The following is a 26,368-nucleotide window of genomic DNA, read 5'->3' on the forward strand; positions in this document are numbered from 1 at the left end:
GTGCAACTCAAAGGAAAACTACTTATTCTCTTTGTGCTCCACTTTCTCTTTTTTTTTTTTTTTTTTCTTTTTACAGCTGTGTCTGTGGCATATGGAAGTTCCCCGGCTAGAGATCAAATCAGAGCTGCACTTGCAGGGCTAAGCTACAGCCACAGTAATGCTGGATCTGAGCCACATCTGTGACCTATGCAACAGCTTAGGCAACACCCAATCCTTAACTCACTAAGTGAGGCCAGGGATCAAATCCACATCCTCACAGAGACCGTGTCAGATTTAACCCACTGAGCCACAATGGGAACTCCCCATTTTTGCTCCTTTAATGTGTGTTTACAACAATACCTTTCTGGCAAACCTTATATGATACTTGCAAGGATAAAATGAAATTAACTCATAAAAAATAATAAATACATTTTATTATAAATCAAATAATTGACTTTCCTTCTTATGATTCAGGTGGCATGACAGGCCTACAGAAGCCATTATTACACCCTCACCCACTGGGATAGACCCTGGGGGAGAAGTGTTCCTAGTCTTTGGATGAGAGTACATGATTCAGGAAGCTAAAATGAGTAAAGAATGAAAAGTCTGCAATGGATTTGCTAAGTCTTGACCTTCATAATAGGAGCTTAGTGGCAAGAATTAAGATGAAGGAAGAGAAGCTATGAGCTGGGTGCCAGCATTGATTGTGAATGGTGAAAGTGGCTTTGACAAACCAAGGTATAGGATGATGCTCTCTGAAGGTCAAAAGAGGAAGAACTCTTACAGTAGAGCTGCTCTTACCTCCAAGACCCATGCATGTAGACTGGGGGGACTACTTGAGCAATCTTGCCTTAGGATTGCAATAAGGAGTGGAGTTCTCCACCTTTGTAGTAAAGAGAAGGAGGAAGGATTTTCTCAAAAGCCTAAATACAAAAAAAAAAAAAGAAAAAAAAAGAAAGGGGAGTTCCCGTCGTGGCGCAGTGGTTAACGAATCCGACTAGGAACCATGAGGTTGCGGGTTCGGTCCCTGCCCTTGCTCAGTGGGTTAACGATCCGGCGTTGCCGTGAGCTGTGGTGTAGGTTGCAGACGCGGCTCGGATCCCGCGTTGCTGTGGCTCTGGCGTGGGCCGGTGGCTACAGCTCCGATTCGACCCCTAGCCTGGGAACCTCCATGTGCCCCGGGAGCGGCCCAAGAAATAGCAACAACAACAACAACAAAGACAAAAAAAAAAAAAAAAAGCCTAAATATATTGTAGAGGTTATTTATAATGAAAGGAAGTAATGAATAGGCAAATGGTGGGGAAGGAAACAGTAAGTATAAGGGAGAAAAATAGCCTCTACTTTGAGAGATGGAAATAGTGAAATGAAATGGACTTAAATTTCTGAACCAGATATAGGATGTAGCAGTTTTTGGGTTTGTTTGTTTGTTTGTTTTTTGCCTATTTAGGGCCGCACCCACATGGAGTTTCCCAGGCTAGGGGTTGAAACAGAGCTGTGGCTGCCGGCCTATGCCACAGCCACAGCAACATAGGATCCAATCCACATCTGCAACCTACATCATAGCTCACGGCAATGTCAGATCCTTACCCACTGAGTGAGGCCAGAAATCAAAACCACGTCCTCATGGATACTAGCTGGGTTCTTTAACCATTAAGTCACAATGGGAACTCCAGGATGTAGCAGCTTTGAGGCTGTAACCATCTGAAGCCTCAGGTACTCTCAGAGAGGCTTGACGTCATGGGAAGTCAGGAGGCCAGGAGCCCAGGAAAGAGTTGTTATGTCTTATGTCCACATGGGCTGAGGATCCTGAGCTGCTGGGAGCAGGGTGACGCTTGCATATAGCTTTCACTCAGAATCCCTCATTAAATGTTAGTAACAAGTTATGGGGGTGCCCATGAGAAACTCCAGTCCAAGGGCTAGAAAATGTAGGATTTGGGGTTCTAAAGACCCTCACTTAGCGGTAGACATAACATATGCCTGGTAGTAAAGAGCTCTTTGGCTTCTCTGCCTGCTTCATTCAGACTTTGGACCCCACTCAGTCACATAAGAATGAGTCCTGAGCCTGAAACACTTTTTTACCAAGAGATTAAAAATTCTGTCTGTGTTGGGTTTAAGGCTTCCCTCGTGTGTGAAAATCTCTTTCTGTTGCAGACTCAACGTGTACTCTTCTGTTCTGCCTAAACACTTGAGTCAGTGGCCCTCAGGCATGCCCCCAGGTTTCCACATGTATGTCAATTTCAGGTGTGGGTGGAAGGGATGGGATCCTTCCAGTGCAGCACGAAGTGAGGGGTGTGCAGCTGCCTTGTCCTGGACAGATGCAGAGAGGATGCCCTGGCTGTGCAGCCCTGATGGATGCAAGGGGCTGGATCTTGTGCACTCTTTCTTGCCTCCTGCTGCAAGTAAATTAGCTACCACTTGAGCCTGATGTGCATATTGTCTCTTCTCAATGACTTAAACCAGGCACTAATCTCCTCCCTGTGTGGTACTTACCTGCCTTTAACATTGGCTGCATAGCCTGGCCACCCAGTAAATGATAAAACCCTCTCAGTGGATTAGTCATGGCCTAGACTTAAAAAATTCTGCTTAGCAGAGCATGTTAACTTGAGAGTATCATGGGCGATTTGTTTTCAAATATTGACGTTTAATGATTATGTAGAGATTTTCTAACTTCACAACACTAACAGTACTCTTAACAGAAATAGGTTAAAGTGATAAAATGAAAAAAAATGTATGAATATAGAACTGTAAACTTCCCAAACTAATCTTACTTTTTTCATGAGTTAAAACTTATTTTTAAACCAATGCTGCGTGTGTGTGTGTGTGTGTGTGTGTGTGTGTGTGTGTGTGTGAAGTCCACAATAATAAATTTGCCTAGAACAATCTTCTTAATTCTGGATAAGGAGTTCATATCAGAATTACCTAGGGAGCTTCTTAAGTATAAAATTACATCCTTTTTCTCACGCTGAAGATACATCACAATTTCACATGTCTGTTGGTGGGTGGGGGAAAGGGTTCCTGATGGGGAGCCTAGACTAAGTCGTCAGGCTCTTGAAATTTACATTGAAGAAATTTTTGAGTGTTTCTGACAATCTCTATCTTCATCCTATTCCTATCCCCACCCACTAGAAATATCTAGTCTAAATGAAGTCAAAATCCCAATCCCAAAAATCTGTGCAGTAATAATACAACTAGAGCACCAGGATGGCACCATGAAGAACTACCCATGTCATAGTTCCAGCTTCATTAACTTTTGGCCATATAATCCCAGATAAGACATTAATGCATCATTAGCTTCGTTTTTCTCAGCTTTAGATCAACGTTTTGAATTAAAGGATTTCTAAGATGCTAATATGACATGATTTGTCTCCCTTTACCATTTTTTTCACCAAACACAATTATACCAATTAAATTCTGTAAGATAATCTCTATGAAGCTTGGTGAGTTCTTCAGAATAAAAAATAATAATATAAAGGACTTTCTTACCAAAGAATCTAGAACTTTCTTAATAAATAATTATGAGAAAAATTTATTTAAGGGAAAAGCAAAGCTTGGTGACACTGAATAACTTAAGTGATATAAACGTGTGATTCAAAGCCATGATTCTGTTCATTAAGCCTTAGATTATTTTTCTGAAATTTGAAGACATGATTAAAACAGGACTGCACTGATTCATGTGATACTCTCTTCATTTTTTTAACCTTTAACTAGCTTTCAATATTTCATATAAAAAGGGAACAGAAACTTCATTAATAATATAGAATCCTAATTTTAGCTGACAGCTCTAACCTTCAGTCAAAATGTATTGCCTGACCCAATAAAAAGTATGACTGAACTGCCCCTGTTGTTCTCTGTTCAAAATGCTAAAAAGAGATGAGAATGATATACACAGAGAGAGAAAAGCAAGGAACAAGGAAGCAAGTTTCACATAACACAGAGTTGAAAGTCATCTCTCACTTTCTGTGATGCTAAGAATCCTATCCCTGTAATTTTACTAGTTTATTTCAAGGTGGTCTTTTTTACATAGCATCTGATAATGTGTTTTAAATATCTTTGACAAACTGAAATTTAATGAACATGGGGGTGTCAGAAATATTTTCATTTGAAATAAGCCACAAAATAAGTAGGTAACTTTGCTATCTGGAAAGTAGAGATATATGGTCTTAAGGGGGAATAATAATTGTACATCCTACCTCTGGTGCCTTATCATTCATTCTGCCACATGGTCAGCTACTATAGAGTTTTAGTCATTAAAACTACTTTAAAATACCTGTAACTTTGGCCAGTAAAGGAAAAATTAAGATATAAATTCAATGATAGATTGAAGCTTTAAAAAAAAACATTTTTACTATTTTAAAGAAAACATACTTGCCAAAACATTTGTATACTTTATTATTTTAGATACGAAAAATGAATACATGTAAATGAGTACTTAAATGTATATATGGTAATATATACATATACATTCCATAATAAGAGAAATATATCATATATACCATGTAATAGGTAGTTGAAACTCCCTAGTAAGAGAGGTCTAAGGAGGATAAGACATCCAGTAGAGAACTAAATGTCTATAGTTATCAAATACTTGAAAGGAGAAGCTCTCAGAGCTGTATCAGAGACATTTGTTCTATGTGGCTTCAAGAAATAAATCAAGACCATGCATTGTTCCTATAGGGATATACAATTCAATTCCAAATTGTTTTAATTCCCAAAGTCAAAGACTAGGAAATATGAGAAATGAAATATAATGGATTTCAAATGATTTTTACTTATCTTCACTTCTTAAAATGTTTTCATTCAGTTTGTATTAATTTTACAACAAACAAAAATTATGATTTTTAACAATTGCAATAGTAGAATGGACTATCATTGGAAGTAATGAGTTACCTACCATAAGGACATTACAAAAATGAATGACTACTGCCAAAGAGTCTATAAGAAATAATTCTGGTTTGTCAATAAGGTGACTGACCATCCTTGTTTGCCTACTACCATCCTGAATTTAGCCCTCAAAGTCTTACTTCCCTGGAAATTCCTAATTACTGGTAATACTGGGATTGTTGGTCACCTTACTCAAATACATGGTTAGACTCAACAGCTAGAAGGTTTTGGTCACATGCAAATAAAACTGGCCATGGCAGCACATAAGAGCTTTTAACCAAAATACTGGCTAGGAGTCACCACCCCCAGAAATCTGATCTGTGTGACATGGCTCACGAGTGAAGGATTCAGATACTCCCCCACTGACAATAATTGCCTTTAGATGCATCATTGCTTTTATTGAAACAGTTCAATTATTTGATTCACATCAGCATGTATTTACATTGATATAAATTTAATCAAGACAATCTCCAGCTAAATCCTTCCACAAACTACACACTGGCCTTAGTTTAAAGTCCAGGATCATTAATAAGCCATCTAAGAAAGAGCCTGCACCTTCTGGTCCTTAATTTCCTTTCCAGTCTCATCCACTAGCACAGTGTTAGTTTGCCATAATCTAGCAATTTTGGCAATCTCTCAATTCATCTGATACACTGAACTTTCTATTTCAGGGTCTTCGATGACATTGCTTCCTCTGCTGATTAGCCTAGGTAACTCCTACCCTTCCAGTGGATTCTACTTCTTTACGGGCTCTTCTCCTGACCAGTCCAAACCACAACAATATTAAGAACTTCCTTATTGGCTTACTTAGAATCCTGTTCTTTCCCTCTGTAACACTTGTTTTATGGTAATAATTTTTGTATCATATGTTAGTGGCGTGTCTCCTCCCTTATACAGAAAGTTCTATGAAGGTACGGATAGTGTTTGTCCTATTCTCTGCTGTATTCTGAGCATCGACTTGAGTGCTTCTCAGCATTACATGCTTTCAGAACTAACTCAGAAAAATCGAGACATACAGTCACTGTAGATTTAAGAATCCTGTGAGTTTAGAGTTGGTAATTTTTACTCCCTCAGGAGCAAAACAAGCTGTGGTCCTCAAATCCCAGCCTAAATGCTTAATGTACATTCCCAGTGAAAAAATGTCATAATATATATTATATATTTAGTTCTCTACTTCCTACAGAAGGTACTTCCATTTCCTGGTCTGATAATTCAACTAAGATGGGACGTTGATCACTGTGTTCTCAAAGTCCCATCCAATGAACGTAAAAAGGAACCTTAAAAAAATAACTCATCTGTAAATTGATGTGTCTATATACTGCCTTCTGAAATCATTATGCTTTATTTTTAATTTAATGTGATAATATCAACCTAAATTACTCCAATTTAAAATGGAGGTAATTTCAAATATTTATTTTTATGATTATATAGACTAGCACCAAATATCCCTATTTTAACAAGCATATGAAGCCAAATTGACTTCCTGTAAAACCCTACTTATAAGCTTTGAATGCTTACAATTTTATGGTTTCAAATGTTTATGGTGTTCTTTCAAAAAATGTTTTTTGCCTTAAACCATTTTTTCAAGTTACTGATGATGTGCTTTATTAAAAACTACATAATTGAATTTCAGCAGAAGAGATTGTGAAATATTTTATTATATTTATGGTAGCATAAAGTTGTTTAAGTCTTTTTTTGGATAATATTGTAGAAAATTATTTTTTTATTATAGAAGAATGTTTTTTTTCAAATAACATAGTCATTAGGTTAAATATGACCATGGGAAATTCTGCTTCTATTAAGGCTTTAAAAACATATTTACTTAATAGAAATAAAGACTTTACCTCCTGAATAATACAGTATCTACTACTTGTTTGTGTTTTTACAAATAAACTATGAACTATCCCCAAAAAATGTATGAAGAAAATATTTATGTAAGAAACCTTATACAAATGTGAATTTAAAGCCTCTTTTCACAGAAATTCAGTTTAGACTTCATTTTTTCTTCACTACAACTATATTATATAATGTGGCTATCATTTCCCATGTAAATACGTATTAGGGAATCTTATTTATTACTTACTAGGGATTACAAAAAATGAGAGAATATAAGACCCTGAGAAGCTTATATAATGAAATAAGATCATTTAAATACTGGCATATCAGATGTTTGAGATCTGTTCCAAGGACATTTTTCAGTACAAATAAGTAACACAGGTATTTCAGCAGTCTAGAGGACAGGTAGTTTCAGACCATTAAATACTTCCTACAACTCAATACAAATATAAATCAATACCAGAAACATCTAGGAATCCCAAATCCTTTTTTCACATACTTCCTAAGATCTTGGAAAAATCCTGACCCTTCCAAGATCTACTTTACTATGCTAACACAGCAAAAGGAAATTCAATATGAGTGGGGAAATCTGAGGCCCTTCTACATTTTACTGTGCCTTTCCTTCCATATATATCTTGCTTTTTAACTCCTCTGTCAGGCATTCATTCAACAAACAGTAGGTACCCACTATCTCCTAGATGGCTTATAAATATTGAAGATACATGGAGTTCGCATTGTGGTTCAGCACTAAAAAACCTGACTAGTATCCATGAGGATGTGGGTTAAATCCCTGGCCCCATTCAGTAGGTTAAGGATCCAGCATTGCTCTGAGCTGTGGTATAGGTCACAGATGTGGCTTGGATCTGGTGTGACTATGGTGCAGGTTGACAGTTGCAGCTAAGATTAGACCCCATAAACTGGGAACTTCCATGTGCCATGGGTGCTATGCTTAAAAAAAAAAAAAAAAAAAAAAAAAAAGCTTTCAATTAAAAGAGTCAACATATAGGAAAGAGACAATTATAGCACCATATGCCAAGTGCTAGGATGGGCAAGTTTAGAATAGGCTAACTGGAAGAGAAGGAGGCCATTTCAATCAAATTCAAAGTGGAGAGTTTCCTGGGGGCTGTGATGCTTTTGAAAAATCTGTATAAATTAAAGAGAAGAAAATAGGGACAAAGGTGTTCCATGAACAGGCATAGGCACAACATCAAGGACATACAAAAAGTATGTTGCTTCTGGAGAACTCTAAGTATTTGCTTATGCTAAAAGCAGTGGAAGTTTGGGTGAGACTGGCAAGCAGACAAGACTAGAGAGACAACTCATGACTGCAATGGGCAATCTAAGGAGTGCCAGGCTAAGGAGTCTAGCACCATGATTAAACCTATGAAAATAAGTTTAAAGGTTTTAAGCAGAGAAGTGACACATCAGGGTTAAGTTTCAGAAAGATTACTCTTACAGCACTGTAGAGAGTAGACTGGAAGAGCTCCAAATAAGGATTAGGAAACCAGTTAAGAGAATTCTGTAGTAATCCAGGCAAAAGTAAGAACAATAATGGCTCCTAACATTTATGGAGCATGTGTTACGTGCTGACTGCTATTCCTAGCACTTTATTTGAATTATTTCATTCAGTCCAACCATCACCCTACAAGGCATGTACTATTCTTGTTTTTATTTTAAAGATAAGTCAATTTAGGATAAGAGAAGACGATAAGTAATATGCCAAGGTCCACATAACTAGTAAGGTGGGGAGCTTGTATCTGAACTCAGGTTTGTCTAGCACGGGATTTCCTAGCAAGCTCTAGGAAGTGTTGTGTCTGATCTTGAAAAACAACACTGGGGATGTAATAAAAGAAATACACCTATAAGAAATACTGATATATTAGGAATCTGGGATGACTAGACAAACCAAGAAATTAGTAAAATAGACTCCTCAGAGGTCTATATACAGGAAAAATTGAGGAAGTCCCTTAAAAACAGAATTAATCCCAGAAGGATAGAAAGTCAGTGTGTAACTTTGGCTTCAGGCTAACAGGCTCAATTAACATGCTAAGTATTAGTTGGCTGGGAAAGTCTCTAGGTATTATTACTTAAATCTTCTTTGGACCAACCCCTAAGGACACTTATGAAAACAACACATTTTTCATCTTCATAGAAATCGAGGGTTCCAGGTGTGGAGCCCACTGACCCCAGAGTAGCAGTGCAGAGCGGGTGAGAGAAGCAGTGGCACAGCTCCACAGCAACAGTGTTGGCTGCAATGGCCTCTGGAGAGCCTGAAAAAGGATTGTCAGTGACTAATGCAGTAATTCCCCAGCTAGAGGAAGATCATATGAGACTCTGCCTGAATATTAAGTGCAATCATAGTCCTGTGTGAACCCACCAAAATAATCATGAGGGATTGTAAAACTGTGATCTCCTCACCCCTGGACCAGGCAGTGATTTATTCAGGTGATGAGGAGAAGAGCCCAATCATGTACGCTTTGGAGGACATCATAGTCTAATCTCTCAGATGACTCTACTATCAAAGGTGCATAAAGGATTGGAAAAGAATGACTGATATCCTAGCCTGAGCAGCTCAGTCATCCCATATGCATAGGATGGAAGATGTGTATAGTGTCATTTCCCCATGCTGCTCCTTCAAGTAAGATCCAGGAGGTAAGTGGATGTATCACTGCTGGATGTGAGAGGGTGATAGAAGTGAAGACTCTCACCTCTAGGAAAAAAAAAATGTATCAATGCCAAAGCATGGGTGGTATATGAGGTACTGCCACGACATTCCTCTGGCATGCCAGGAGCAGGTGTCACACCCAAAGTCTGTCCCTGTATTCAAGAGTCTGTCCCCAGCAGAAACACTGGAGTGGTCCATGAAAATAACTTTTTACAGCCCTATCATTCCAAGCTTGATTCTCAGAGGAGGCACAGAGAAATTTCAAATATTTTACTGGAGATAGAAAGTATCAAAAGTTCAATCTTAAGCTCAAGTTGCTTACCTTAGGATGCAGCTATATCTGGGTTTGTCTAAAAGACAGGTTGCCATAGTTGGCCAAGAGTCTAATCAACAAATTATCAGTGGATATCACAAAGAAGAAAAATAATTTAGGAGACTGCTGGTTCTAGGCATCATTGGTAGTATGGACATTAATAGCAGTGTCAGTGGCAACAGTGACTAGGGATCATGGTGTCTCCAGTGTCCTAGAAATCAGCATTTTTAATTTTTAGTTTCCACGGCCTTAATGCAAATCAAATGAACATTAGAAGTAGAAGCAACATTTTTGTAAGGCAGAAGCAGTGGCCCTGGGGATTTCTGTAATATGATACTAGTGGCATGTATTACTGTCTATCTCAGAAGCAATTGAAGATACACAGTAAAGGGGCTAAATAATAGATCTCGTAGGAATGACACATTCTTGAAATAAATATGAGATACTCCACTGGAAAAGCTTCAGAAGATCTTGAGTGAAACTAGAATTTCCAAAGACTAGACAGGTCCAGAGTCAAAGAAATACTGTTTTATGACATAGTGTGTAGCCTCAGAAACATTTTATTTAGGAAGTAAAAACATAAGACTGATTTGATGTGGAAAATAAGTGATAAAGAACTTCTGAAATGACTCCAACTCTTTTTGCTTAGGTTTTTGTCAGGCGGTGATGCTAGCCACCAAGATAAGAGGAGTAAATTTGGGGCCGGTTAAAGACATATGGCTGGTTTGAGATATGATGAACTTAGCTTTTAACATGAGCTCTGTAAGGTGTACAAGAGGTGATGTTCATTATGTGGTATGTAACAGTGTTGCTGTCAGCAGAGCAATCAGTAAGTTCAAATTGAATAAAACAAAACAAAACAAAAAACAATGACTAGATTGGCCAAGACAGATATGTATAATATGACAAGATATATATATATATATATATATATAATATATATATAATATGACAAGAACCTTCTCAGTGAAGTGATGAAAGTCAGGTATTTTTCTGTGTGTGTGTGTTGACATGTGTCTGCTTGGTGAGGAAGTGTAAACTTCTTTTCTTACTCTTGCTCTTTTTTTCCCCCCAGAATTCTTAACTAAGAAGGAATAAAGAAAGATAGGACACAGGAAAGGTCAAAAGTGTTTCTTGGTTGATTTATTACAAGCAGAATGAAGGAGAACTGGAAAATGAAAGAAATGCTAAAAGAAATAGGCACTGGCATCAGACAACTTGAATTGGGGATGGAAATAAAGAGAATTTTCAAAGGCATGAGCCAAAACTCTAAGTCAATTAGGCCACCCTCAGAGTGAGGCTACTTATGGTAGCAAATTTCTCTTCCATATTTCAAGCCTATTTCTACCTCAATATTTCTTCTTTCTAAGGAGAACCTGACATCACAGTTGACCTTCAATGCAGAACAACTTCTATACTTTGGTTGCTTACGTGAACTTTGGCACAGAAGTTGAGAAAAGCTTTGGAGGCATATTTTGTCTCTATCTAGAAGCCTTGTGATTTCTACATGTCAGAAAGCAAAGGAATGACAATCCTAAATATGGGACATATAATCACAAGAACAGTGTATGAAATGTAAAGAGACTTGGTAAGTCCAGTGTGACAGACACTGTCATTGCCCCATCCTTTACCCCTTGGCCCACTTGAGTGTTTTGGCAGTGGCAATATACAATTTTCAGCCTGCTGATAATTCTATAACTCTGGAACCACATCTGTCTGCAAGGAGGCATTTTCTGGAGATATGGAGGAGTTAATGAGCCTACAGCAACTCTCAAAGAAAAAAAATGCTAATAAATGCTCAGATGCCTTGGCCTGTTTGCTGGTCTCTGCAGGCTGGTTTCTCAGAAGGTCTCTGGTGGGATCAATTCCCAGTTGCCCACATGGATAATCCACTTGTTACAGCACTCTTATTGGCTTTTTTTTTTTTTTTTTTTGGTCTCATCTAATTGTCTCCATTTCCTCACTTGGGCATTATGAGATCTTCCAAATAAACTCCTTGCACGTAAATTATTGCCTCAGGATTTGTTTAGAGGCAAAAATTTGGTAAGTTATCATATGGGAATCCATCTTTAAGAAAACTCTGGGAAATATAGGGCAAGGAGACCCTTATGAGCAAAGATTTAATACTGTGGTTTTAGTCACATGTCCCAAATCTCCCCACATCTATCAGTAAGGTTATACGAACATTGATATTTACATCCAAATACATAAAACTTATTCGATATTAACTCTTTTAAAACATTTTTTGAAAGTCCACAAGTGGTAACTTATGTTTGCCTCCAAATCACTCACTCACCATCTGAAGCCTCTGCCTTTTCCACTTCACTGGCTTCCACTGCTCTGAGCTGAGTCCCTGCACCTGCTTTGTCACCAATACTCACAAGGATGATACTGCTTTTTCTCAGCAGCCTCTTAACATGCAAGTTAATGCTCTCCCCTTGAGTTACACACAATGCAAGGCTCCACAGCAGATATTTGTGGGTGTTACCTGGCTATTAAAGAACTACCAATAGCATCATTCAGTTTAAACACATGGCTCTTACTCTCTTCTCCTTCAAGACACACAAGTATCAGTATCAGTGCATCGGGACTGAAAAGTTTGGACAGAGTCCTGATAAAAATGAGAAGCAACAGAGAGAAGGAGAGAAAGAAGGAATAGAGAGAAGGAGACAAAGATGATGGAAAGGGGAAAAAATAATGTAAGAGAGCTAGAAAGAGAAATAAATCAAAAGTCCCAAATATAGGGAATAGTTAAATAAACTATGTAATTACTCAGACTGTAGACTTGTAAAATATATTTAAAATGATGTCTATAAAGAGTTTATAGAGGCGCATGAAATGATCATTATCATCTTAAACTTTAAAAAATAAGATACAAAATACAAGATAATCACAACTACATTAAAGTTCTGAGGAAAAACAAAGATATTAGCAGTAACTTCCCAATTACCTTTGAGTTATAGAAATATTATTCATGTTTCCAACGTTCTGGATTTTCTACAGTTGTCATTTTTCTAAATAAGCTATACATGTATGCACATGTGCACATTACAATGTGTTTATATACACCTGTGTGTTTGCATGGATGATGAGCAAATGTATATATTAAACTTGGTTTTACAAAAGAGAAGGACTGGGAACTGACACCCCTTGACATTTAAGTCCTGGGTCAATTCCTTAATACAGTACACTCTCAGGCACTGTTCTTTGCTTCTTGTTTTACTACTGCTGTTCTTACACCAGCTTTCCATTTCATGTACAGATTTAATGAGAAAGATATGCAATCATGTTGTGTTTGTAATAAATGAGCCTCTTTTAATTCCATACCTCTTCGTCCCAGCATCACAGCACTATCAAGGTAAGACAGTTAGGTCAATAACTATTCTACTTTTAAACTAAAACTTTTAAGTCAGGAGTGAGCAACAATGGTGAGCTCTCTTACCAAGCAGTACTAAGCGAAAGTTTTATGACACATATTCAATCTACTTAACTACTTTTGAACTGGTCTAGAATCCAGAGGTAAGAAGTATTTGCCCAGGTTACAGAAGTTTTTTGTTTGTTTTTTTCTAAAATCAGGAACAACTGGGTATCTCTCTGGATATTATCCTATAACCAGGCCCTAGAAGACTTAGAGGCACACAGTATTCTCTTTGCAGGATTTATACCAGCACAAGTGTAGATAGCAGTGGTACTCACCACAGGAAGCAGGAGGAAGCTCTGGCTATCACTGTGAACACATGATCCCCGTCTCCAACAGCAGAAGAGATCATAGGCACCAGCTGTGTGTCAGGCACATAATCTGAACAAAAGAAAGGCCAAACCCTCACTTTTCTTATGACTCATATAGGCTTTAACATTTCAATCATCAAAGCCATTTAATATCTCACTTCTAGTAACATTAACTGAAGCAGAAAAGAGACAGGGGGAAAAGGAGAGGAAAGAAGAAGAAAAGAAGAAATTTTCTCTAGATGTAAACGTAATACATTTTCCAAACATAAGAAAAATTAAAATGTATTTCTTTATTGTTTGTTGTTGTGGCATGAGTTTTCCCACATCTCCCTTCAGACATCCTACAAATGGCATTGGATTTTGTAAAGAACATGGAATATTTTAATTCTTGATTAAGAGAACATTTCTCCTAAGGGCACTGAAATGCTATGAACAGAGGCTTCGGTAAAGGTACTTCAGCTTTTCTTGAGTACTAATGCCTGCTTTGCTTATTTGCATCTTCTTTGGAGACCTATCTCTGTGCACCACCGAAGATGATAGTGTTTGTTTTTCCAAAGCATCTCTGCACTTCTGCTTCTTTCAGCTACTTCTTGATAAAGCTTAGATGATAAGACTTTACAGAAATGCTGTCACTCTTTTAAGAGAAGGCAGTTGTTCCACAGTAAAGGAATATTATCCCCCGGTTTACATTTCTGTGGGACTCCTTATATATTTTGCTACGTTTCATTGCATTCATAATTCAAAGCCAAGACTGTTTAAATTTCACATTAAAACAAATTTAGTAGCCAGGAAACATGGAATGCTATGATATGAAATTCAAACTGAGTTACCGATAGCCACATCTTTTTATACTTTTTATTAGAATACTGAAAATTTCTGGTTACAGAAATACATTCTATAGCACTTGGTAATATAATATCCCCATGCACTAAAAGAGGGCAAATTTGTGAGGAAAACGTTGCTTCCAGTGCTTGCAAAATGATTGCTAGCTCAGGGCCGAAACATAAATTTTAAAAGATAGTGTAATTTAACTGGGCAGGAATCCACAGATGATCCATAAAGTGTATTGACACAAAGAAACACAGAACTTATGGTTCAAATGAGAGGATAAAAATTACAAGGAGGAAAGGGAATAAACAGGGGAAAAGAACATGCATAATCCACAGAAATGTTTAGAATCACTGAAGCTAAAACTGCAAATTGTAAATCCAGGCTGTGCTCCTAAGCATACTCCTCAGTGTTCAAATGAGTTCTGTGACTGCTGCCTCAATCCCCCTTTTCCTAATCTCACCAAACTGCTTCTACGTACAGCCCTTACCACCATGCTAAATAACTGATACCGCTCTCTTTAGGGTTAACATTCTCCCCGTGACTGTAAACACTCCCACACTTAGGCACCCCTTACCAAGCTATTTAATTCTTTTAATCATCTCGTCTAGAAGTAATTCTGGCAGTTCCTAACCACAATTATTACTCTACTCTGTACTACTTCCATTTTGACTATAATTTCTGGTAATGAGATCCCCCAAACAGAAGCATTATTTATTATTCCAATTGTGATTGTGTCTCTGCCCTGTGAAGAGGTACAGCTCCCTCCTGCTATGAAACGGGATGCTTCCACAGAGGGCTCTAAAACATAATAACATTCCTGTCTACCATCGCATTTCAACCTCATTTCCAATTTGTTTTTCTCTATCATCACAGATCTTTTCGACAATATTATTTCCAGGTTATTCTTTCCCTCTGAGGACCTTGTTTTTAATTATTTTTTCAACACACGTGAGCATCTTCCTTTTCACACAAAATTCACCTTCTTGTTCCTTGTCAAAATTTTTTGTTTCATAAGAATATTATGCTCATATTTATTTTTCACTCAACAGTGCACACACCTGAAGACTGTATCTGATGATATATCATTTCATCTCTTGTGTTTACATCAAATGTAATTATAAATGCTTTAGATGGCCTCAAACTACTCTTAATTTCCATTTGAAAGTTCCTTCCCTAACCAGAAAAACTGTTCAAATGAATAAATAGAGCTAAACAACAAATCAATGTACCACAAAATACGAGCCTCAAAAATGAACAATCATGTTTGCTGGTTCATAAACTGAAGCCGATATACAAAGGGCAGGGAGAAACCAAAGAAAGAGGCAATCCACTCCAGACTGGTAAGTGGCAGTCCTAATAAGCAAAGGAACTTACATGCAATGCTCGTCTTGGGCAAAAACAAGGTAACTAGCTCTCCCACTCACTCACCAGAATCTTAAAACTATGTAGAGGCCTTAACTGGGTTCAGTCACGTACACTCTCCAGATGGTCTCTCAAGGCTGTGTCCTTGGAACAGAGCCCATTGTGGGAACACTGAGCAAAAAGTGTACATTCTAAGGACAGGGGAGGGAGTAAAAGACCTCTGACTACAATTGTGGGTCAACCAGTGGCCACATGCTCTCTATGACCTCCTCTACCACTCCACCCTCTCCAGACCCAGCTCTTGGCTCTTACTGGCTCACATGCCCCTCTTCCTCAGTGCACCCTAAGCAGTCAGCAAGGGGTTTCACTGGCATGGGGATGACTCACTGGTTGCTTTCTGCCTGCACTGGAGGCAGATGCCACAGCAAGGATAGAGGTGCATGAAGGAAAAACACAGATCAAGATAATAATTCCCAAAATAAGAGACAATATTTTTCACCAAGAGCCCCATAATCTGAACCACTGATTTATGGAGTCCTAATTTAGACTGGAGATCTGGGCCATTCACATGTATACTGATGTGATTTAATAAAGATGATACAGGAGTTCCCATCATGGCTCAGTAGAAAGGAATCAACTAGGAACCGTGATGTTGAGAGTTCAATCCCTGGACTCACTCAGTGGGTTAAGGATCCAGCATTGCCCTGAGCTATGGTGTAGGTTGCAGATACGGCTCAGATCTGGCATTGTTGTGGCTGTGGTGTAGGTTGGCAGTTATATCTCTTATTCGACCCTTAGCCTGGGAACCTCTATATGCTGTGGGTGCAGCCCTAAAAAGCAAAAAAAATAAAAATAAAGATGATACATTAGAAAACTACCAGGTATGAACATACAAAATTCCACTCAGATAACAGCACAGGTAATAATACTTGCCGAGCAGTAATAGTGCCCAAGGCCATCCTATTTTGAAAGACAACTTTTCTTATTAGAGACATTTCAATGATCAGTAAAGATAAGTTTTGCCAGCTCTCATTTAAAGCTTACCAGGTGAGTTTCATATCTTTCATATCTTTACAATGCTGAGTGTCTTGGGTGGGGTCCCCAGTCTGGCACATGGGGTAACAGGCCCTACTGGTTGATCATTCAAATGTATTAAAGCCTAGGTCAGCACTGCAGTCCACCTGCCCAAGGTGATTTTACTGATTAGTAATTTAATCTGCTGCTTTAATATTTCATTCTTTCTTTCTACCAAACCATTGTGCTTAAAATGGTGAAGATGGAAGTTCCATTTACTGTCATGTTTTTTGTTTTATTTTTTTTTCCCCTAGTCTTGCGCATCTCATTTTCTCCGAGTCATTATTAGATGAGAGTATCTGTATGGTACTTAGATTTTCTAATCCCCTAATAGTAGCAGCCTAGTTTCAGGCTGGTTTGCATGATGACAAGGGAGAAGGTGCTTAGGACAGATGCAGTGTCCACACAAATTAGGGCTTGTTTACCACCCTCAGTCAAAGGAAGGGGGTCAATATAATCAAGTTGCCAAGCCCTTGGGAACTCCAGTGATTGGCTTCACACTCCTTTGGAAGCTGTCTTGGGCAATGCTTAGAATACACATGTTCCTGTTACTAAATTAACCAAGTCATTGTATTTCAAGAACAATCCAGGATCCACAGCAATATGCCATCCCACCTGGGTGGTACAGTGGCTGTTCTTCCTATGCATAAAATCACCACCATACTACCTACTGAAGGGTCAGTTGTTAAGCCTTATAGCTGGGATAGAGTATGAGCTCCCTAATTGCCAGAGGGTGCCAACACCTTATGATCTTTGCATGGAAATCAGTGCGGACTGCATCAGGCTCTTGCAGGCAAACCAAAATGTCTACATATCTTGACTCCACGGGGCTTTTCATTATCATTCACCTCTCTGCTTACGATTGTCCAAGCCACAGGGTTGATCCCTTTCAAATGGCTTCTCAGTGCAAAGGGTTAACAGTCAGGGCTTATGAGTGATCACCAGCCAATGGGCTCTGAATTCAGTCCATTGGCTACTATGGTCCATTCCTATTTCCATCCAAATGGTGTCAGTGTTGGGCAGAACAGTAACTGCAGTTTGTGTGGATTGTTTGCCCCAACTCTCTACCTATATATACTGGCCTCAGGAGAATTTCCTCCACTCTCTTTCTACAGGCTGCAGGGGCTGACAGAGGAATAGGGGTGGGGACTCTACATTCTTCTACAGTGCCCAGTAGCACCTACATATCTACAGACAGTGATTGCTGGGCAAGGTTATCCTCTGCCGCAAACAGACATGCCACTTAGTCAATGTGGAAGTTTGAGCCATGGCAGAAGGAGGCTGATGGAACATGTTTTCAACCTATCCCTTAATAGGAAGGGGAATTCTTACTATGACATGTTGTCCCTTCCTAGAGCCTCTATCTGGAGCGGCATGTGTACACACTCCACACCTATACTGGAGTATATCAGGTTTCTTCTCCCTTCCAGAGCTGGGACAAAAATCCTAAGGGTACTTTCTCTTTCTGCTCTCTCTGCCAGTGTCCAACATATATCTTCCATAGTCACAGATACTAATAATTCAAACAGTTGCCCTGCTTTCGAGTTGCCAGAGCTTTTATCTGCTTCACTAGTATTTTCACCTTCTCAAAGGCATCTTGTTTCTCTGATCTCTAGTCCTGCATTTGCCTTTTCTTTACCAGGTAGTATAAGGAATGGAAGCAATGTGACAGGCAGGAAATAAAAGTCCTCCAAAACTCCCAAATCCCTACAAAGCCTTAACATTCTTCATGCTCTTAAGAGTTGGATGGGCTTGCACCTTATCAGTCACAACTTCTAAGACAACGTACATCTCATCCAACTAAATGACTCCCAGAAACTTTACTTCAGTGCCTGGGCTGTGAATTTTAGTGGGTTCATTGCCCATCCTCTCCCTTACAGATGCTCCAGCAAAATCTGCAGTGTACTGCAGCAGAGGCAAGGCTTTATATGTTAAGATTACAGAATCTAACAGATAGCACAAATGAACCTTTCCACAGGAAAGAAACTTGGAGAACAGACTTGTGGTTGCCAGGGGTTGGGGAGGGAGTGGGGGGAAGTGGGAGTCTGGGGTTAATAGATACAAACTATTGCATTAGGAGTGGATAAGCAATGAGATCCTGCTGTACAGCACTGGGAACTATATCTAGTCACAGTGATGAAACATGCTGGAGGATGATGTGAGAAAAAGAATGTACCTATATGTGTGACTGGGTCACTTTGCTGCACAGTAGAAAATTGACAGAACACTATAAATCCACTATAATAAAAAATAAAAATCATTAAAAATTAAAAAAAATAAAAATAAAATGCATTGGGCCCATTTTACTGATATGGGAAAGGACAACAGGAACAGATCCAAGGCTACTATCCTGTGACATACTGTCCGGCTATATGAGTAGTCTTAGGGAAGCACTTAAAGGTCCACTGTTGCCCCTCCCACATGAAGGCAAATTGATCTTCTGACTCAGTGGCCAGGGGTATACTGAAAAAAACTGTCTGTTTTGGTCCAGTACAGCATGGTATATTATTGAGACAGTGGCCCAAGAATAGCTAAGATGATGGCTATGTTGAACATGGCCACATGGATTGGGGGTGGGGGGCACCTCGTTCAACTCCCAGTAGTCCAGGGTCATCTGCTATAAGCCATCTGGATGTTTAACTGGCCACACTGGGCTGCTGAAAGTGGGCATACAACACTCACTTGGGGCACTTTTGGGGTTGTTTCTCTTATTTCCTTAAGCCTCTCCCCCGAGCAATTTGTATTATTTAACAGTTACCACTCTCTGTGGGGTAACAGGCTTACTGGTTCCCATTTGGCATTTCCCTTCAGTACTGGTTTTATTACACTAACCCCAAGGTGAAATTCACCAATTGAGGTTTATATAGTCTGACCTTGCAGGATAGCAATGCCCAATATGTTCTCTGGTATTGGAGATTCCTGTGTTCTCATGAAGAAGGAGAATGCCCAGTTTGCAGTGTCAAAGGGACCTTCCTACCATAACTGCTTGCCCTCCATAATCACTGATGGCACTGAAGGAACCAGAGGCTTACCATGTCTTACAGTATTGTGTCAACCAGAGTCGTCTTTGATTTATTTCTGGATGACCAGTAAAGAGTGGACTCAACACAAGGCCTCTGATCACCTCCAATGCCCTCATGTAAAAGTAGTCATGGCCTTCCCAGGGCAAGAAAGGTACTCATCTCAAATAGGACTGTATCCTAAGGCCTTTGCAAGAGCAGGAAGGACATCAGGGATGGTGGTGCTAACAGACAGATCTGACCTATTGTTCAGGTTTTAAGGCTTCCCACAGGCTAACCAACACAGCTTTGAATTGCTGGTTTATCTTTTCAGGTGAGATCCTGGCATCAAGGAGGTTATACCACATTTGCTTCCAGGTTACTTTTACCAGACCCTTTATAGCCAACTAGGATAGTCTTTTGGCTTTCTAAGCTATCTCCCTCTTTCTCAGTCTTTTCCACAGCCTGTACCTATTCCTGAAATTTGTCAGTTTCCCCTAGATCAGCAATGGATTGCTCCAAATTGTAAATATCTTGGCCCAGGACTAGGGTGAGTGTGAATATTAGCATTCCATACCAGGTGCTAGGAATGCATTGAAGTATCTCAGCTTTCATTTCTACAGTGAACATGGCCCGATCAGGGTTTTCATAGACAGGGGAGTGGATGGCCTATCTCATTCCCAACGGTCTAAGAACTTTTTGTACCTCTTTATAGATTTCCAGGGTTCCAAATGCCCAGGGAAAACCTCCTCACTGGGCCAAACCTTCCTGTAGAGTAGAATAACCCTACCTACAAGGGAGTAAGTTCTTGGAACCCCCTGAACACATGCAGGTGATGCCCGATGCAGGTTGTGGTAATGTTGCTTATTTTCCTTATCTTCTTCCTGGTCAATGAAATCCAAGTGACTTGTCATATCACTTGCATGCACTAACTTTGCTTGGATTTTGCCCCCTGGCCTTTTGCTGGAACTTGGAGGCTCTTTTAATAAGCTCAACAGGAGTATATCCTCTCATCAGAAATGTTTCCTGAACTGGGGGCTATCCACTTGCTGGGTTTGTTGTCTCTGTGCTTTTACTTTTCTTTGTACTAAAGGTCAGACAGCATGGGGCATTTCATCTGTTTTGCTGTCAATCATCACAACATCCTTTTCTTCATTCTCCTCACTGTCCCAGGAATCCCACCTCTTAACACCCCAATCAGTCTTCTTCACAAGCACTCAGACCTTAATCTGAGGCATCTTGTGCCTTCCTGTTTTTGCAAAACAGCACACTAAAGTCTCCAACTTATGAACCTCCTCTCCCACCTTGTCATCCAGCTCCAGAGCTAGCAAAGCAGTGGACACTCACAGCTTGTTCTCTAACTTCAGCTCCTCTTCCAACTCTCTACCTTAAGTAATAGCCTCCAATTTGGCAATGGTGACTAGATGAACTGCTCACAGTAGAGGTCAGCCTGCTGTAGCAGCCATTCATTTTCCTTCTTTGTGTGCTCTGCACTGTTCCTCAAACAAGCATATTTGACCAGTTGGTGTCTTAGGGGCATCCCCATATTCACATAGTGGTCCACAAGCATATAACATAGAGGTCATCCTTCCTTACACAGAAGTCGATGTCCAGCTTAGGACCCCCTACCCCCACTTCACCTCGATGCCTCTCTCCCAAGGCCCCTTTCTTCAGTGTCCTGGCTGATTTGACAACTGTTGGTTTTCAAACTGGCCCCCATACATGGAAGGAGGGAGAGACCAAAGGAAGAGGCAAATCACTTTGGATTGGATATGTGGCCAATAACAAGCAAGGGGACTTACTTAAAAGGATTCTCTTGGGCAGGTGCAAGACAAGCTGTTCTCCGTATTTTCCAACCAGAATCTTAAGAGTTTATATAGTGGCCTTTACTGGACTGAGTCACATATACCATCCAGAGGTCTAGTCAACACCTTTGCACTGTGGGAATGGTGGGTAGAATGTAAAGTGTAGGTCCAAGGACAGGAGAGAGGATGAGGTGCCTTTGATTGCCCAGGTCCAGCATGCAGATCACTCAGTGGTTACATCTTCTCAATGACCTCGTCCAACAACGTTTCATACCTGGAAGGTAAGTAATCACTATTTACTAAGGAAGAATAATCTTTTACCTTTCTTTTATTCACAAAATTCTTTACAAAAGAAATGGAATTTTAAACAGTCTGAATAAACTAGATGGGTATATTTATATGACACTGAAGACCAACACTGTAAATAATCAGAAAACAATACTGAAGAGCGCCAATGTTGCTTTAAATTCTAGATGAAGTAGGAGTTCCCACAGTGGCTCAGTGGTTAATGAACCCACCTAGTATCCATTAGGTTCAATCCCTGGCCTTGCTTGGTGGGTTAAGGATCCAGCATTGCTGTGGCATAGGTCGGCAACTTCAGCTCCAATTTGATCCCTAGCCTGGAAACCTCCATATGCTGCTGGTGCATCCCTAAAAAGACACAAATAAATAAATAAATAAAGTCTGGATGAAGTAAACATAAAAATCATAGAAACTCAATTTATCTTCCAACTCTGTGGATAACTGAATGTGAATCTTTGATGAGCTAACCTTTGAGTGTTTGTTTCTCATGGATAAAATGAATATGATATGACCACTTTCACAAGATGCTATGAGGTACAGGAAGTAATGTAGATAAAGTACCTAGCATATATCAATAAGATATTATATGTTTAATATAAAAATATCTCCTTCATTGGCACTTGTATCATCATCATTTGCTTTTGTTGATATGGTTTACTGAGTCTAAGTTAGCTAAGTCTATATTCTTCATTTGCCCTATTATTTTATTTCAAAAGTTTGTCTAATATCACAAGCTACAACTTTAGAAGTAAAACTTTGGAGGTTAAAGAGCTTTCAGTTGTACTTTAGCCGCTAATTTATATTATATTAAAGTATATCAGATTATATATAATCATATGTCATTTAATGTCACATTATCTATCATGTATTTTTACCAGCAAAATTCCTTTTTAATGTTCAAGTGTCATGTTTAAATTACTGATCTCTCATCCTGGAAGATTTTGATAGTACATGCATATCTTACAGTAACTGTTTCTAACTGTTCATATTATTTCAATTTATGTTGATAACCAAGATAATCTTAATTACAAAACCACTCAGTAATTATTCAAATTGTAGCCATACTATCTTTCATAAATAAGTAAATTTCTCTTAGTATATGGACTATGAAATAGATAGAGAGCTGCATAAATAGAATCCGTCCTATAACAAGGGTTCATTAAATGGCAGCTGTACTGAGTTTTTCATTTAAACTTTGCATGGCATAATCTAGGTTACCTATGTTTTTAAAATAAAGCATTATTTAATGATTTCTGTCCTTCATATGCTCTTTTGCATCTACATATTCATTTTGATTCCCTCTGTCATCCTTCATCTGGACCCTCATCCCCAAATGTCTAAGTGATGATATCAACAGGATCCCATCTGTTCTCTAGGCCTCCAGCCTCTTTATCATCAAATCAAAGTTCTGCCAAAATAACTCTTCTAAAATATTTTATACCATGTAACCCTACTTAAAACACTCACTGGCTTCCCCCTGCCTAGAGTGAAATTACCAAAATACATTCCATAGAACATGCATCCCAATAAGATGCTCCTTAGAAGCAAGGTTCTAAGAACATATTGGAAAACACAGCACACTTATCTTCTTCTTGAAAAGTCACAGCGAAGTCAAAATATTAACTTTTTACTTTCCAAAAATGTTGGCATTAGAATCCATCTTTATATAAGATCTCTAACTTGCATATCCAATTTGGATTTCTGGAAGGCTCACTAAGATTAATCCATCCAAAAAAGAATGACTGACACTCCTACTTCCCTTAAACCTGCTCCTAGTCACACATCCCTATTCCCAGTTGCTCACAACAAGAAATCAGATGTCATTTATTCCTCTCCTACTCGTCCCTACTACATCCAAACCATCAGCAAACTATCAGTCTCATTTCTTTCCTAGAGCCTAAAATCAAGCAATTGCTTCTTACAAAATACACTGAGAACATGGAAGCCCAGATAATTGTCACACTCTTGTACAACTATACCAGCCATCTAGAGGATTTATCTGCATCCACTCTGATTCTCAAAAGTCTGTTCTCCACAAAGAAGCTAGAACTACATTCCAAAAATATAGAACATATAAAGGTACTTCCCTGTATAAAAACATTCATTGGATTCCTGCTTCTTTCCATTGTGGATTAACTGGGACCAGGCTAAACTTCCTACCATAAACAGACATAAAACTGCTCCAAAAAAAGAAAAAAAAAAAGATGAACAACCATTTTTAGACAATGGATGATGTTTTCACAGGGAATATTGAATTGAGACTGTCTAGAGGATAACAGAAATGTGTTTTTGTCAAAAGGTACTTTTTAAACAAGCAGAGGAAGCAGTCACATTGGGTGGAAGAGACAAAGATCAGAAGTTAGAGAGATAGAGATTCACATTGTAGGGCAAATTTCTAGCACAGTGGGATACATTCAGAAAAAGGGCTCTGGAAATCTGCTTAGGGTTGCTCTTAAGTCTAGTATTAAATATTAATTTGTGCATGTACTGGATAAGATTTAGCAAGACTGAGCAAATAATGTCCGGAAGTCATAGGCTGAACAGTTGCAAGAGCTCAAACAGGGCCAGGAAACACTTGAGTTTCCATCAGCCAGAATAGAGCTTGTGTTAACTCCGAGGTAGAGATACAAAAAGAAGAGATACAGAAGGACTTATTTATTTCACAGTAGGACTTATTTATTTCCAAGTCAAATATAGCCTAAAACACATTAAAATAAGCCCAAATGAATGAAATTCCTATGTATACAATATAACTATTTGTCAGAACAAAATACAACAATCTTTAAAACAACAGAAGTTCCCATGATGGCTCAGCAGTAATGAACCCAACTGGTATCCCTGAGGATGTGGGTTTGATACCTGGCTCCATTCAGTGGGTTAAAGATCCAGCATTGCCCTGAGCTGTGGTGTAGGTCACAGATGTGGCTTGGATCTGGTATTGCTGTGGTTGTGGTATAGGCCAGCAGCTACAGCTCCAATTCATTCCTAGCCTGGGAACTTCCATATGCTAAGGGTGTGGCCCTAAAAAGTCAAAAAGGAAAGGAAAGGGGAGGGGAGAGAAGGGAAGGGGAGGGACAGGAGGGACGGGACCAACAAAATGCAGCAATCAGCAATGTAATATCCACAGGATATAACATCTAATAAAATTGCTAGGTGTGAAGAAATGCAGGATAATTGAAAAATGAAATTCATAAATAGTAGTCAATAGAGTCAGACCCAGAAATAGAGAGATGACAGAACTTAAAGGAAATAATGAATAAAATAAAGAGGGAAGTGGAAGTTATATAAACAATCACATAGAATATCTAGATATGAAAAATGTATCTGAAAAGAGAAATTCACTAAATGAGATTAATAGCCAATTAGATATTGTTGAAACAAATAATGGTGTACGTGAAGACCTAGTGAAGAAAATTTTCCAAGATGAAGTAGAGAATAAATACTGAAAACGAAACAAAGCCTCAATGACCTATAGTGGAAATTATCAATTGATATGTACAGTCCCCAAATTTAAACAGAGGATGCCAGATAAAGAAATTTGAGGAAATAATGACTGAAAATTTTCAAATTCCATATGAAATATATTTTCTCAGATTTAAAATACTAAGCAAACGCCAAGCAGGATGAAAATAAAGAAAACTGAAGGAAACTTCATAATTATTTTGCTAAGAACCAGTGATAAAGAGGAATCCTTAAAGTATCCAGAGGAAAAAGGCACATTATGTAAGAGAAACAAGGAAAGAGTAATCATGTACTTCGATGTTGAAAACAATATGAAAAGTATAAAACTTTTTTTTCTTTTTGGTCTTTTTAGAGCTGCATCTGCAGCTTCAGTTGGTTCCCAGGCTAGGGGTCAAATCACAGCTACAGTTGCCGGCCTATGCCACAGCCACAGCAGTACTGTATCCTTAACCCACTGAGTGGGAACAGAGATTGAACCCGTGTCCTCATGGATACTAGTCAGGCTGGTTACCTCTGAGCCACAAAGGGAACTCCTAAAACATCTTTAAATGATTGAAAGGAAAATCTGTCAACCTAGAATTCAATATAAAATAAAAATATGCTTTAGAAATGAAGGTACTAAAAATAAAAAATCTTTCAAAAGAACAGAAGCTGAGAGAATTTATCACTAACAGATCTGTATTATAAGGAATGATAAAGAAAGCTTTGCAGGCAGAAAGAAGTGATGTCAAGTAAAATCTTTATCTATACAAAGGAATTCAGAAGACCCAAATCAGCCAAGATGTGGGCAAACATAAAAGTCCTTTTTTCGTTGTTTCGAATTTTTCTAAAACAGATAAAGTTATAATAAGGTCTGTAGTTAATAGTATCATGCGAATGTTAAGTTCCTCATTTTTAAAAATGTGCTATGTCAAGTGAAATGTTAACATTTGGGGAACCTGAGGGAGGAAATATACAAGAAATCTCTATACTATTTTTTTGCATCATTTCTATAAGTCTAAAATTAGCTCAAAATAAAAAGTTAAACCAAAATGTAAGTTTGCTCTTTAAAGCAAAAATAATAACAACGTATTTGGGGGTGTTAATATGCAGAATTGTTTGAAAACAATAAAATAAATAATTGGAACAT

The 26,368-nt window shown here is 38.6% G+C and overlaps 1 long non-coding RNA gene across 1 annotated transcript in view; it reads right to left on the reverse strand.

Annotated features, from left to right (window-relative positions):
• LOC106506546 overlaps positions 1 to 26,368 on the reverse strand; it is a 218,782-nt gene that overhangs the window by 143,142 nt on the left and 49,272 nt on the right. The window contains exons 2-3 of the long non-coding RNA XR_002343136.1: positions 21,472 to 21,748; positions 13,371 to 13,473 (exon numbers count right to left, since the gene is read on the reverse strand). This is a non-coding gene — a long non-coding RNA (uncharacterized LOC106506546). The remainder of the gene's footprint in view (positions 1 to 13,370; positions 13,474 to 21,471; positions 21,749 to 26,368) is intronic.

This window comes from Sus scrofa, chromosome 1, assembly GCF_000003025.6.
Source record: "Sus scrofa isolate TJ Tabasco breed Duroc chromosome 1, Sscrofa11.1, whole genome shotgun sequence".
Lineage (NCBI taxonomy): Eukaryota > Metazoa > Chordata > Mammalia > Artiodactyla > Suidae > Sus > Sus scrofa.